The sequence below is a fragment of the Perognathus longimembris genome, chromosome 4 (genome assembly GCF_023159225.1).
Source record: "Perognathus longimembris pacificus isolate PPM17 chromosome 4, ASM2315922v1, whole genome shotgun sequence".
Classification (NCBI taxonomy): Eukaryota; Metazoa; Chordata; class Mammalia; order Rodentia; family Heteromyidae; genus Perognathus; species Perognathus longimembris.
The window spans coordinates 79,278,275-79,293,469 of record NC_063164.1 but is presented as its reverse complement, the minus strand read 5'-3'; the positions used below and the strand labels follow the sequence as shown (position 1 = coordinate 79,293,469).

Genomic DNA, 15,195 nt, shown 5'->3' with positions numbered 1-15,195 from the left:
CCTGCCCAAAATCACAGGAAGGCTGCTTCACTAGAAACAAGTAACATCCAATATTTTAAAACTCATAATCAGTAGACATGTGTATATGTATATACTCTCCCCGAGTTGTTCTTAACTTAAATACATAGCCAAAAAGTCATTGACCAATTTTCTTCCACACTGAAAATGACTATCAATGACAAAATACATCTCTTATCTGAAAAAAAGAGCTTTATGAAACTACTATGAACCATTATTTTCAGTGAGATAGTATGTGCATTGTTACTTGCAAGATGAGCTATTGGGAGGAAAATAAAGTGATAGATAATTTATTATGAAGACTTAATAGTTATAATATTGTTTAGTTGCAAAATAATTTTTCAAAATTATGTCTTCATTATAGAAATGAATTTAAACATATTACAGTGGGTTGAGAATCATCAGTGTAGAATTTCTATTCAAATTAATCTTATTGGGTAAACAAAATATAATAAATTTAAAAGTTGGGAATTAAACAACTTTAAATAATTTTTTATGATTCTCAATTCTGGACATTGTCAGACAGTCAAATTCAGGAAAATGAAAAATTTTAATTTATACAAATATCTTATTGCCTTTGTGTATTAAAATTAAGATTTGCTTTGCAAAATTTAAAGAAAAAAATCATTAATGACCAAAGATTAAATTTCCAATACTACACTTTTTCTACTGTTTAGATTTTAGTTACTGAGAATCAATATTTGGTATATTTCTCCCTAAGTTACCACTAAATATAGTTATGAAAGTTTAAGACATAGTTAATTCTTTTTAGGGACATCTACAGCATTAATTAAAAAATGCGGGGTAAATGTATATTCTCAATCTAGAGTAGCTATTTTAAATTCATGGTTTTGTTAGATTATTAATTATGGCCAAATATGATCAGAGAATTTGCCAGGATTCAGGGAGACAGTATAATAGAAATAAAATGAAATTTCTCGAAGTCTGTGATACCTTAGTTCATGGGTTATGTCAATAATTCAAACTCTAGCTGGAAATTAATCTCAGACTAGAGAATGTGCATATGAAATATGTAAACACAATTAAGACTAAAATCAAATATATACTCCCTTTATTTTAAATATTGATATAGAACATGCAGATGTGCACAGAACTCACTCATTTATGCAGTCTTATAAACATGAAACCAAACACTAGAATGCTAAATACAACTGGGTACAAGAATGAGAAGGATATGTTACCACATGAATCACAGATAACTTATTTATTCAAACTCTTCCTAACCTTTCTCATTGACTATAGAAACCCATTTCAAAAAGATGAAAAAAAATGTGGGTAAAATTAGCAGTTGTGTGAATTATCTCGATAGGTGATCATTATGAGTCTTTCATCTAAAGGTATAGGTTGGGAAATTTTCAATGTAAAATAAAAGTTTGCCAAGAATTTTAAAAGGCTCAAAAATATTCATATTACACTTCTTTAGATGTGAAGGAAGCGATTATGTCATTAAATATATGCCCCCCCCCAAAATGATAACTTTCTAAAAATCTCATTCCAAGAGAGACTGAATTAACTTCTGTGAATCAAGTGAAGTTATTGTAAGAAGCTTCCATTTAGCATTTCAGAAGTACTATAGTCAGTTTAACTTTTCAGCTGTAGTAATAGCAGATGACCGACTTTTAAGCACAGGAAGGCTTCAGAACTAGGCCAGGGTCTATCATTGATTGGAGTGTAAATGTTGTACCCACTACAAATAACTCCCAGGCTAAATTAGCAACTGTTTTGAAGTTGTCAAGTCCTGTAGCAGGATACCCATTTCATATACCTAATTTCATTTCCTGTTTTCAAAAACTCTATTAGGGAATATTAGTGTTTACTTGTGAGGAAACAATGCTTCAGAAATTTAACAAAAGAGGGATATGAAAGAATAGTAAGTGATGGTGCTGGTACGTGAACTTAAGTCTACCTCTCTGCCCACCTCATCATCCTAAAATTTGCATTAATGAAAAGCAACAGCTTACTTCTTCTTCTTTTTTTTTTTTTTGGCCAGTCCTGGGCCTTGGACTCAGGGCCTGAGCACTGTCCCTGGCTTCTTCCCGCTCAAGGCTAGCACTCTGCCACTTGAGCCACAGCGCCGCTTCTGGCCGTTTTCTGTATATGTGGTGCTGGGGAATCGAACCCAGGGCCTCGTGTATCCGAGGCAGGCACTCTTGCCACTAGGCCAAATCCCCAGCCCAACAGCTTACTTCTAATACAGTCAATTTCATGGGCTCCGAATTAAAGTCAGCTTGTCTAATTACCTTACTAAATGTGCATCACATATGATCTCCAGATGGGAGATGACTTATATATTACACAAAAACAACGAGTTTTCATCCATCAGAAATTTCTCTTATCAATTAATCATTCATTTCAGGGATAAGAAGAGTAAGTCTTGTATCAGAAAGAAGAGACATAGGAGAATGTGCCAGAGAATGTTGAAAGTCACATTAAATAAAGCTAATAAGTCCATTTGTCCAAAGGAGCTTTGGCATTTACAGTAAAAAGCAGAATGGGCTCTACTCATTTTACAAGCCCACTCTAGGTCTGCTCACATGGGAAATGAACTTCGGAAATAATAGATACACTCATCATGTCTGGAAAAAAATAGTAAACATACTGACTTTTTTCACAAGAGTAAACATAGTCTAAGACTTCTAACTTGGCTCCTCCATTGATCTTCTGAAAGTGAGACGCTATACCAATATAAATCAAACAAAACTAAGATTCAGTTTGTAAACTAGCAGTGTGCTTCATTTAACCTTTAGGACTCTAGGGAATTAATTGACACCATGCATATGTTGTGATAAGACACCATATATCTTAACTGCTAAATGTTAAATATGTTTAAATGAATGTTGTACTTATGTTTGCCTTAGCATACGAAGACTTCCACCTCAGTTGAGATTAAATTAGAAAAGTTTGGGGGTGAAGGACTTATACAGCATCATTAAATAAATGATCCTGACTCTAAATGAAATAATTGTCATATTTTTTATGAACATTTGTTTTATATTATACATATGTGTGTATTCACATCTATATCCAAATTTATGTAAGTATGTGTACATATATGTATCTATATTTATCAGTTCTGTAATCACATATACACATAGGACAATAACACTGATGTCTAAGCATGTACTTTGGCAGTAAATGGAGCTGACCAAAATGTAAGTATGGAATGAGACAAGAGAATCATTAAAAGTCCTGTTTAAACTTTTACTAAAACCATTATTTGACTGAATTTAGGAGAAAAAATAGTTAATATTTTCTCATAGTTGTGATAGCTATACTTTTAAAGAGAAATCCAAATGGTCAACTATAAGACTGTACTTGTTTAATTAATAGAAAAATGTGAAAAGTAAATTTAAGAAATCTTTCATTTACAGGTATTCAACATACACATAAACGAACTAGAAATGCTGTGTGAGCTATAGTTTAACAATTGCTTATTATATATTTAAAGCCAATATTGAAGTTGTGTACTACACTTAGATTTCTATTCTGTGTAACAGCATTATTTATTTTACTTTCCCCAGAATTCTGCTCAAGTATGAGACTTTTTTAAAATTTCATAAACTATATCTTTGGAAGAAAAGAGTTGGGATTAGGCAAAAATAAATCACAGAAGTAATATCTTTGGAGTTTTTTTCCCTTTTAATCAACTTGGACATTCTTCTTCTGAGACTCATGATGATTATGCCAAAATATGACAAATAATAAAAGTAGAAATTCAGGATATCCTTTAAACTAAAACATTCTCTCATAGCTTGAAATGCTTTATTACAATAGTCTTGATTATTCTTCTTTTTTCTAGCTAGTTATGCAAGCATATTTTTGGATAAAATCATTTTGACTAATTTAATGAAACATACAGGAACAAAATTCATCTGAAACTGGATCTTAATCTGATGTGAAAATTCAAGAATATAAAATGGGACCTTGCAAAGAAACATGGACTCTATGGTCTCCCTTATTGGGAATAATTAGCACAGGTTTAGGCAAGTCATAGCAGAGCATCACAAGGCCCAATAGCTATACCCTTATGAACACATAAGATGATGCTAAGTGAAATGAACTCCATGTTATGGAAACAATTGTTATATCACAGTTGTAACTACTTTCAATGTTCCATGTGTATCTGTAGCTTCTATTATTGATGATGTTCTTGTATCACCTTCCTGTGGTTGTACCTACACTATCTCTGTAATCTTATCTGAGTGTATTGGAAACCATGTATACTGGTATTGGAACTAGGAAATTGAAAGGGAATACCAAAATTGAGAGACACAGGGTAAGAAAAGACAAACAACTACAAAAGCAATACTTGCAAAACTGTTTGGTGTAAGTGAACTGAACACCTCGGGGTGGGGGGGGGGAAGGGAAAGGTGGAGGAGGGAGGAGGGTATGGGGTATGAGGGACAAGGTAATAAACAGTACAAGAAATATATCCAATGCCTAACATGTGAAACTGTAACCTCTCTGTACATCAGTTTGATAATAAAAATTTGAAAAAATAAATAAATAAAATGGGACCTTGGAAACACCAACACAGTTTTGTGTAGTGGTCTAATCCTTACACATTTCACTAGTGACACTCTTTTGTTTCTCATTTTCCTAGTATTTACATTCTGGACTCAAATACTTTTTTTTAAAATGTATTACTTTATGTCTTGTGAGTCCTGTAACTTATTATTGAGAAACAATTATAAAGGATTTTCCAATATTTTCAAAATAAGATTATAATATACAATCACCAGAAGATATATTTTAATGAGGAATCAAAATAAATAATTGAATTCAAAATTGGCTCATTGTATAGTCATACATTATTTAGAAGGAAATGGCAAAGAAAAATATTTTAATGTCAATCTATTTTACAAACAAGCACATTTGGAAGGCTAATTTTGTAAAAAAAAAATTAAAATTTAGTAAACCAATAAATTAAAAAAAATCCTGTTATAATTTTCTGATGTACTTTGACTCTTAGGTTTGTTCTTATTGTCGATGCCATTGCCTGAAGTAAAGATTCACATCCCTTCATACCCGATGCCCTTCAAAATTATCCTAAATTTCTTCCTTATGTGTATTTTTAATTTTTTGTGAAAGTCAAGGCTCCTGAAATAAACATTAAAAATGTATTCAAGTAATAATTGAAGAATTTATATAAAGTTAGTTTTAGAGGAACATACCTAGGTAAGGGATACATGGTTTTTCCTTCATCTCATACCAGAATCTGGGGAAATTTGTAACTGAGAGGAAAACAGCACTGAACAAAAGGAGTAGCTACTGATAGGCAAACTTAGCTACTTGTAAATCACTGTGATTGCATATGGACTGAAAGGGATAGAAAAACATTCCTCTGTCCCTCATCTAATGGCGTACCAACGTATCCCATGGAGAAAAGCAAACTAAAGGCCAGCAGAGAAGAGTTTATTAATGTCCTTTGCAGGAGTAAGCTGGCTAGCGTATAGAGCAGACCAAAGATGCGCAGGAAGTAAAACTCAAACATCCTTCACTAAGTAGTTCTCTTTTTAAAATTTCAGATATCTTTTTCATCAAAAATAATCAATGACAACTATTCCACAACCAAATTGTTTAGACTGACTAAAACATCACAACTTCAGGAAAGAAAACCAGGATTCTAAATAAACTGATCCTTTGAGACCCTGATGCTGATAATATGGCCTGATATACTTTCAGGAGAACAATTAGTACAAAGAGAATATGAATTAAAGTAGCAGAGCATAAAAACTACAAAGGGAGATATTTTTAAGTCAATTATCAATGGAACAAATGAGGTGAATTATCAAAAAGAGATTAGAAAATTATATAGGATGAGAAACAAGAGAAAGTTAGATAATGCCAGAAAGTGGTTTAATGTGCAAGAAAAAGTAGAAGATTTATGTCTTAATCAGTAGGTGGATAGATAATGTTTTCTGGTTTACAAAGAATGACAGAGAGGCTGGGAATATGGCTTAGTGGGAGAGTGCTTGCCTTACATGCATGAAGCCCTAGGTTCAATTCCCACCACCACATAAACAGAAAAAAGCCCTTGTGGTATTGTGGCTCAAGTGGAAGAGTGCTAGCCTTGAGCAAAAAGAAGCCAGGGACAGTACTTAGGCCCTGAGTCCAAGATCCAGGACTGCCCCCCCCCCCTTAAAAAAAATCACAGAGAAGAATAGGCAGTTGGAAAATGACCAGGGTTTACTAATCTTCAGAGAATAACCACTGAGCTCACATATTTACTTACAAACAAAACGAGAAAGATTTATGAAATGCTAGGGTCAAGATCACGAGTTTTTGCTACTTTTGTTTGCAATAATTATGTCTGCTTCACAATTGTTTGCAGAATCTTTAATATTATTTTATTCTCAGTGTCATCGGTGTTACCAAGTTTTGTTTATTGTTTTCTTCCATAGGCAATTTGCCTGCATATTTGTAAGTGCAATATTGTTTTATTGTAATGAATAGTATGACAAATAAAATTTCAGTGAAATGGACCTAAAATTCTTTTTTCCAAATGAATAACAACATTACAAAATAGTGGGAATACTAGGACTAGACAATATTATCAAATATTATGATAGGATACTGAAGATATGCTTTTCCAATATAAATACCATAGTATTTTCTGAGCATAGCAGAGCCATGAAGGCAGATTGTTCCATCTTGAGACTTTCCCCTAAGCAGAAGGAAACACATCAAGAAAACTGCATTTCCCCTTTCTTTCAAAAATCACAAGTCTGACAAATAAACATTAGATGAAATCAATGGAGTTTACCTCCTAGCTGACCCCTATAGTACTGACAATTCTCTGAGCATCAAATGTCATCTCTAACCTTCAGTAATGACTATTTCATAGATAACCATATACTTTTTGTGACTAAAACTGAGATAATGATCAATGAGATCATAATTTTATCAAGATTATTTGTGGCTGTTTTCCCCCCTTCCCTTTAAGAAATTGGAACTCGAGGGGTAACGCGGACCAATCGAGACAGACAGCAGCGACGGGAGGCCTGGGACCTCACAGCCGGGATCGGACGTGAGCGGCGGGGTAAACAGGCTGTGCAGAAGGCTAGAGCTGGGGCCGCCACCACCAAACGACCGAGCGCCCCACCCAAGCACCACAGCCCCGAAGGGCCAACAACTGTGTGGGACACACACACAATCCAGGACTAGTAAGTTTCCCATTACCCCCTCTCCCAACGGGAGACCAGCTATCAGAGACCCAAACCCTACAAAGAAGCTAGCGTTCCCTCCCTCCCCCTCTCCAGCCCAAGGGAACAAAGAACCCCCAAATCAGGTGGCAAAAGGTCCCTTCAGACTCTGGGACGACACAGGAGCTAGCAGAGGAGGGACAGAGCAGCACCAAAGAAGCAGAGGAGCCTGTACCAGCCGCATCAGCCCCACCCCCTTCGCAACAGAAGCCCGGGGACCGGCAGGCATTGGAAGCCCCACCTGAGGTGCCTGGGCCTCGCAGACTTTTTGAACAAAAGTCACAAGCGTGCTGCTGGGCAATACCAGCCCAGCAGGGACACCTGGGCCCGATCACATGCCCCCCTCGCAGCAGAGGTGCAGTTTGTGGGCACCAACCTGCACCCAGGCACTTGATCCAACTGGGGCCCGCACATACAATCCCCCCCACAGCAAACTCGCAGGACGGCACAAGCACACCCCAACAACCCAGGGCTCACTCTGGTAGGCGTACCCCACACAGGTGGGCAGGGCCCACCAGTGGCAGTGCCCGCTCTGATAGGCACACCTGCACAGGAGGGCAGAGCCCCCCAGCGGCAGCGCCCACTCAGATTGGCAAATTTCACAAAAGTGGGTGGGTTGCCCCTCAACAACACCAGTCCCGGAGCAATCCACACAGGAGGGCAAACCGCCTGAGAGGAAAAAAGAACCAAAGAAGAGAAAAGCCTCCATGCCACCCTGAATCAGAGACCAGCATACCCCCACCAGGGGCACGCTAGGGTCAGCACAACACAGCAGCAGGACACTATCCCACAGAGAAAGACACAGAACCTACCTACCCCCAAGTGCAGTCAGGGTGTCCATCTCAGCAACAACTGAGACGGGCATGCTCACCCATTGGGCAGTAAGGTTCAACAGCCAAACTCAAACCCAGAGCCAGGACACAAAGAAGTCTCCACTGACAGACCAGCAGGAACCAGCACAAAGCCAAACCAGGGAAGCTACCCACAGATCTCCAGATGCACAAATCACAAAGAAATATAACAAATTTCATCAAAGGACAAGCCAACTTGCCAGCTCCAAAAAGCAGCACGACTGAAGAGGAGATGGAGAATAAAAAAACAACTGAGGCTTTGTTAGCAGAAATGATTGAAAGCCTCAGAAACGAAATCAGAAAACAATTCCAGGAGTTCAGAGTGGAAGTCTCAAAGGACATCCAGGAAGCCAAGAAAGAAATGGAAGCAAAAATGGATACATTGCAAACCTCCGTCAAAGAAGATCTTAACATCCAGAGAAGTGAAATGCATGAAAAAATAGATTTAAAATACAGCTCTTTAAAGGAAGAAATTTCCATGATCAGAGCTGATCTGGCAACCATAAATAGCTCTCTGACATCCATAAACTGCACTTGAATCCACAGCACAAAGAATTGCCCGTATGGAAGCCAGAATCTCTCTCTTGGATGATGATGCAGCCGATAAGAACCAGAAAATTACCACACTCCAAGAAACGGTAAAGCTCCAGGGCAGACTAATCCAGGAGCTATTGGACAAAGACAAGAGATATAATCTGCGCATAATTGGAATAGAAGAAGGAGCTGAAAACCAGAGCAGCGGGCTTCAAAATATCCTCAATAAAGTGATTGCAGAAAACTTCCCCAATCTCACAAGGGACCCCATCCAGGTAATGGAAGTCTATAGGACACCTGGCAGACCAGATCCTAGAAAAGCCACGCCAAGGCACAAAATATTCAAGACTTCAGATCTCAAGAATAAAGAGAAAATTTTGAATGCAGCCAAAGCAAAGAAAGAAATTTATTACAATGGGAAGAGGATCCGAATAACAGCAGACCTTTCCACACAAACCTACCACACAGGAAGAGAATGGAAGAACACTATCCAAGTCCTACAAGCCAACAATTGCCAACTTAAAATAAAATATCCAGTGAATTTTGGAGTTCATATTCAAGGGGAAAACCAGATCTTTCCATAGCAAAGAGGATCTAAAGGAGTGTGTGAATAAAAAACCAACCCTACAGCAAATTCTAAGAGGAGACTACCACCCATCAGAAACCGTACAGGACACACAGACAGAAACAGAAAGAAACTACAATAGCCAGAGCCCAACAGAAAGAGCAGCTCACTAAAGACAAGAAGAAAAAAAAAGAGGAAAAACTGCCCAACAAGAAAATGGAAGGAGAAAAAAACTCTTATCCTTGATCTCTTTGAATATAAACGGTATAAACTCTCCAATAAAGAGGAGCAGACTGGCAAAATGGATCCGCAAACAAAAAGTTGCCATCTGTTGTCTACAAGAGACCCACCTTACAGCAAGGGATAAAAACAGGCTCCAAATGAAAGGATGGAGATCTTCCAAGCAAACACACCTACCAAAATGGCAGGAGTAGCCATCCTGATCTCAGACAAGCTGGACTTTCCATTAAAATCAACTCAAAAAGACAAAGAAGGTCACTACATTTTAATGCAAGGAAAAATCCAGAATCAAGACATCACGGTGATAAATGTATACTCACCGAACAAAAGAGGCCTTACATATGTCAAGCAAATTCTCACAACTGCAGAACAAGATAGACCCAAGCACAATCATAGTGGGTGACTTTAATACCCCACTTTCTCCTAGAGACAGATCCAACACCTAGAGGATTAGCAAGAGAGCTGAGGACCTAAGTAACACCATATCCCAAATGGATCTGACAGTTCTATACAGAATCTTCCACCTTACAGAGACCCAATACACCTTCTTCTCAGCAGCCCATGGATCATACTCCGAAATATACCATGCCATAGCCCACAAAAAGAACCTCAGTGAATACAAATGTATTGACATCATCCCATGTATTATATCTGACCACAGTGGATTAAAGGTAACCCTCAATAACAACGGTTACCACAGAGGCTATACACATTCTTGGAGGCTAAACCCCACACTGTTATCCAACACTTGGGCCACAGACCAAATTAAAGATAAAATTAACGAATTCATAAGCCACATGATAATGAAAAGACATCACAAAGACACCTATGGGACACAGCTAAGGCAGTACTGAGGGGCAAGATCATCGCCCTCATCACTCACATTAAAAGAATGGAAACAGTGCAGGTGAATAACCTCATGATCAAACTAAAACAACTGGAGAAACAAGAAATGATCGAATTCAAAATGACTAGGAGGAGAGACATCACAAAGATTAAAGAAGAGATAAATCTGATAGAAAATATTAAGACCATTCAATAAATAAATAAGACTGAAAGCTGGTTCTTGGAGAAAATAAATAAAATTGACAGACCTCTCACAAGACTTACAAAAAAAAAGAAGAGAAGAGACTCATATACGTAAAATCAGGGACTCCACCGGAAAAATTACAAGTACACACGATATTCAAACAATCATAAGAAACTATTTCCAGAACCGCTACTCACTAAAAAACAATAATTTTACAGAAATGGATCAATTCTTAGAGAAGTATAAACTGTCCAAACTGAACCAAGAAGAAATAAATCAACTAAATAAACCTGTTGGGGTCAGCTGTGCCTTTAAGGGGCCACAGCTGACCTTGGCCTGCCCCTCCCCTTCCTGCCTTTGGCAGGAAGAGAAGGCCCTGCTCCTGGGGCAGCATGTGTGTAATGGAGAACACCCAGAAACCCCATCCTTGGGGGCAGGGGCTCCGCCCCAGAGGGAGGTCCCCTGACATCACTTGAAGGAAACCTATTGTGCCCAATATGTTCTCCCTTTCCCTGTGCCCGCCTTTGGGGTATAACTGGGGGGCTCCTCATTTGAATGAAGTAGAATGACCCAGAGACATCTCCGAAACTCCACGCGCCTGCGTCTTCCTTGGGCTGGCGGGCATCGGAGTTTCGCACCCACATGTGCCCCAAGGCTAAACCCAGGACCCCACTCCCACGTCTAGTACCCTACCGGCCAGAGGGGCGTGAGAGAGTTGGTATGGATCCCCTGCTGAATAGATAGGTAAGCCCAGGACCCTTCCCATGTGTTGGGGAAGGACAGAGCTAAGCCTGGCAAATTTAACAACCCCAACATAAACCAATAACTTACAGCGAGATACAGGGGGTAATCAAGAACCTCCCAACAAAGAAAAGCCAGGCCCAGATGGATTCACCAACGGATTATATAAAACCTTTAGTGAGGAGCTAATACCAATACTCCTCAAACTCTTCCACGAAATAGAAACAGAGGGAGAAATCCCAAACTCATTCTATGAAGCTAATATCATACTCATTCCCAAACAAGGCAAAGACACAACAAAAAAAGGGAACTACAGACCAATATCACTAATGAACACAGACGCAAAGCTCCTCAATAAAATATTAGCTAACAGGATCCAGAAACTGATCAAGAAAATTACACATCATGACCAAGTAGGCTTCATCCCACAGTCACAAGGATGGTTCAACATCCATAAATCAGTCAGTACAATTCACCACATAATCAGAACTAAAATCAAGAATCACATTGTTATCTCAGTCGATGCCCAAAAAGCCTTTGACAAAATACAACATCCATACCTATTAAAAGCTCTGGAGAGAACAGGAATAGATGGAACATTCCTCAAAACAATAAAAGCCATATACAACAGACCAACTTCTAACATCATATTAAATGGAGAGAAAATTAAACCATTCCCCCTAAACTCAGGAACAAGACAAGGATGCCCACTCTCCCCACTTCTTTTCAACATAGTGCTGGAATCCCTAGCCATAGACGTAAGGCAAGAGGAGGACATCAAAGGGATCCACATTGGCAAGGAAGAAATCAAGCTATTCCTATTCGCAGATGACATGATTGTATATCTGAAAGACCCAAAAAAACTCAGTCCCCAAACTCTTACACCTAATAAACCATTTTGGCAAAGTAGCAGGATACAAAATCAATCCACAAAAGTCAGCAGCTTTTCTGAACACCAGCAATGTACAAGCAGAAAAGGAAATTATGGAAACAATTCCATTTACATTAGCAAAAAAAATAATAAAGTACCTAGGGATCAACCTAACCAAGGACATGATGGACCTATTTAATGAGAACTATAAAAATCTAATAAGGGAAATCAAAGAAGACACAGGAGATGGAAAGACCTCCCATGCTCATGGGTAGGCAGAATCAATATAGTGAAAATGGCCATATTGCCCAAATTGTTATATAAATTCAATGCAATTCCTATCAAATTTCCAGTCACATTCTTCACTGAAATAGAGAAAGCAATCCATAAATTCATATGGAATAGCAAAAGACCTAGAATAGCCAAAGCAATTCTAGGCAAAAAAAGCAGTGCAGGAGGTATCACAATACCAGACTTCAAGCTCTACTATAGGGCCATCATAACAAAAACAGCCTGGTATTGGTATAAAAACAGACCGGAAGACCAATGGATCAGAATTGAAGGTCCAGAAATACAACCACACTCTTACAGTCAGCTGATATTTGACAAAGGAGCTAAAGACATACAATGGAATAAACATAGCCTCTTCAACTACTGGTGCTGGGAAAACTGGGAGCCATATGTAGAAAACTCAAAGTAGACCCAAGCCTATCACCATGAACCAAGATCAAGTCAAAATGGATCAAGGACCTCAATATCAGACCTGAATCCTTGAAACTACTGAAGGACAGAGTAGGAAAGATGGTAGATCTTATAGGCACAGAAAGGAACTTTCTGAATATAGTCCCAGGGGCACAACAAATAGGGGAGAGACTCTACAAATGGGACTACTACAAATTAAAAAGTTTCTGCACAGCTAAGGACATAGCCACCAAACTAGAAAGACAGCCAACCATATGGGAAAGGAGTTTTACCAGCACAGCAGCAGACAAAGGCCTAATATCTGTCATCAACAGAGAACTCAAAAAGCTAAGCCCCTCCCAGCCCAGTAAACCAATTAGGAAATGGGCAAAGGAGCTAAAGAGAGACTTCACAAGAGAAGAGATAAAAATGGCAAAGAAACATATGAGGAAATGTTCAACATCCCTGGTAGTAAAGGAAATGCAAATAAAAACAACCCTGAGATACCATCTCACTCCATTTAGAATGGCCTATACTCTGAACTCATGCAACAACAAATGCTGTAGGGGGTGCGGGGAAAGAGAAACCTTTCTCCATTGTTGGTGGGAGTGCAAATTAGTACAACCACTTTGGAGAACAGTATGGAGGTTTCTCAAAAAGCTCAATATAGACCTACCCTATGACCCAACCATTCCACTTCTAGTCATCTATCCTGAACAGCAGGTCCCAAGATATCAAAAAGACATTTGCACTTCCATGTTTATCGCTGCACAATTCACAATAGCCAAAATATGGAATCAACCCAGATGCCCCTCCACAGATGAATGGATCAGAAAAATATGGTACCTATACACAATGAAATACTACATAGCGATTAGGAATGGTGAAATATTGTTATTCGCAGGGAAAAGGTCAGAACTTGAACAAATAATGGTGAGTGAGACAAGCCTAGAACACAGAAAACAAAGGGGCATGATCTCCCTGATATATGACAGTTAAGATGGGGTGATGGAGAGACAGTAGAGACCAGGTCTGTCAAACCTAAAACTGCTTGTCAAATGGTATTTCCCACAGGATTGGGTCAGCAACCCAACACTATGTAACTAAAACCAAACAACTACTCAACATATAAAGGTCAAAAATTGACCTCTCAGTGGAATACATTAGCTCAAAACCTATGTATGCACATTCATATAAGACTACTGTCGACATATCGTCTAATGTCAATATTACATTTAAAGCCCTAGGCAAATTTTCTTTGGCGTAGGCCACGTGGCTACTGTATATGTTCTTGGTACATTGTGTATTGTATATATATATATCTACCTGACCTAGGGAAGGGAAAGAAAAACAGCGTGTAAGATATCACAAGAAATGTACACACTGCCCTACTATGTAGCTGTACCCTTTTTGCACAACACCTTGTCAAAATTTTTGTTTAATTAATAAATAAATTCCAAAAAAGAGAAATTGGAACTAATGTCAATATTAGATGAAATAAACATTTGATCTCATTTGTTTCCTAAGATAGTCAGCTGGAATTAAATTTCTTTATAGCTTTTCATTATTGCTTTTCCTGTTCAATTTCTGAAGTGGTCAGACCTGATTTGTTTAAAAACTTTATCTTAGGTCTCTGGTCATCTAATTCTTAATATCTCCTAGAATAAATGCATAGGAGAGCAGAGTATACTAGAATTATCTCCAAAAATATTCTAGGTAGTCGTACTGAAAAGAAGGAACAAATGACACAATGGCAGAACAGTTGCCCTAGTCCATAGATGTGAAAATTGAATAGCAATATGGGAAAATGATTTCCCTAAAGTAGGCAGTGACTGATCTGAGGCAAATCTACTGGTATAGTTTATTCTTTCTTTTGTATAATTTACTATTATCATATTTGAGATAGAAATATTTGCTAAAATTACTGAAACTAAATCATGTATAAAAGTTAAAATGCTTCCGTATTATAAAGTATGTGAGACTTGCAAAATGATCATCTTATTTAACAGTTATGTAATGCAATATGTCTTTCTCAAGGAACAGAACTAACAGGAATGATTGACACTGTAATTCTGAGGTATTTTAGAAATGGCAGTACATTTCAATTTATTTTATTGGTCCAGAACATTTCTACACCCACAAAATTGTATCTGGCTCCATTTCATTAACTTTTACTGTATTGTAAACAGTAGCATATCAACATCAGCAGCATAAAATATACTGAGAAGCCTACTGTTTGTAATGGACTGTGAAAGATTGGGCTATATTTTTCAGAAGTGCTAAGGTGCTGTATCTTACTGCAACTGAACACTCTAGAATTATAAAATTGTTCAGGGGAGTTATTTCATTAACTTTATTCTAGAACATTAATGAATATCTAATTCTAAAGATGATAAAAAAAAAACCTATTGAGATTCAGGATATATAAACAAACAAAA

General features: G+C 37.9%; 1 protein-coding gene across 1 annotated transcript in view; it reads right to left on the bottom strand.

Moving 5' to 3' along the window:
• The window catches only part of Lrp1b (LDL receptor related protein 1B), a 1,711,024-nt gene that overhangs the window by 208,318 nt on the left and 1,487,511 nt on the right, over positions 1-15,195 (bottom strand). The window lies entirely within an intron of this gene.